Raw genomic sequence first — 1472 nt, 5'->3', positions numbered from 1 at the left:
TTGGACGGCACACACAGCAGCAGTCACTATATTTTTGATCATACCTTATAAAGACACTCATGAAAGATGGCTTACAGAACATCTCCAGAAAATCACAAGAAAGATGAAATAAGGGTTGAAAGTGAGATGTAATAATTATCATTATTTGCTGATGGTATGATATTCTACACGGAAGACCCCAAAACCTCCACCAAAACACTTCTAGATTTAATAACCAAATTCAGTAGCACAGCTGGACACAAAGTCAACACTCAAAATTCATAGTATGCCTATATAGAAACAGAAAGCTCATTAAGAAATTAGGGAAACACCTTTCACAAAAGGATCAAAAAATAAATGAATACCTAGGAATCAGTTTAACAGAGAATCAGATCTTTATACTGAAAACTACTACTGGTGATCAAAAAGGGTATCAGAAAATGGAATAATATCCCTTGTTCTTGGGTAGAAAGAACCAATATAGTGAAAATGGCCACACTTCCAAAACTGTTATACAGATTTAATGCAATTGCATTCAAAATACCAAGACCCTATCTCACAGAATCAGAGAAAACAATTCTAAAATTCAGTAGGAACCAGAAGAGACTTAGAATAGCAAAAGCAGTTGGGCTGGTGAGATAGCTCAGTGGATCCAGTTCCTTAACCAAGCACAGGAACTGGACTTTGATCCCTGGCAACACATGGTGAGCCAGTCACTGAGACCAGGCATGGTGGCCCATGCCTGTACTCTCACCTCTGGGGAGGCTGAAAATAGGAGGATCACTGTGAGTCCACGCTACATAGTGAGACCCTGTACCAAATTCATTTTTTAAAAAATAGCAAAAGCAACAAAGACAAGGCAGGAACCATTATAATCCCTGATTTGAAATTATCCTCACAAAAACATCTTTGACAAAGGAGCGAAACACCTTCACTAGAAAAAAGTTCTTTCTTTTTTAATAAATGGTGCTAGAAAAACTGGTTTTCTACATGCCAAAGATTAAAACTAGATCCATGTCTTTCAATGTGCACTAAACTAAAATTGAAATGGATTAAAGATCTAAATATAATAGAAACACTAAATCTGCTGGAAGACACAACAGATGGAACTCTTGAAGACATAATGTGGGCAAAGACTTCATGAACAAAACCACAACTGCACAGTAATCCTTACAAAGAGTCAACAACTGGGATCTCCTCTTATTGAAAAGATTTGCACAGGACCGGCCAAATAAGTCAGTGGATTAAAGTGCCTGTAAGCAGGCACAGGGGCCAGGGGTTCAATCCCTGGGCCTGTTGTGCCAGCCCTGCCCCCAGGGCCTGCTGAGATGGCAATTGAGACTGGGCATGGTGGTGTGTGCCTGTAATCCCAGCTCTCGGGAGGCTTTAAACAGGCAGATCACTACGAGTCCAATCTAGTAGTAAGACCCTGAACACCCTGTAGACCTTTCCCTAAAATACAAAAACAATAAATAAATAAATAAATAAATAAA

Source organism: Octodon degus, unplaced genomic scaffold, assembly GCF_000260255.1.
Source record: "Octodon degus isolate 3935 unplaced genomic scaffold, OctDeg1.0 scaffold00800, whole genome shotgun sequence".
NCBI lineage: Eukaryota > Metazoa > Chordata > Mammalia > Rodentia > Octodontidae > Octodon > Octodon degus.
This window is presented reverse-complemented; position numbering follows the sequence as displayed.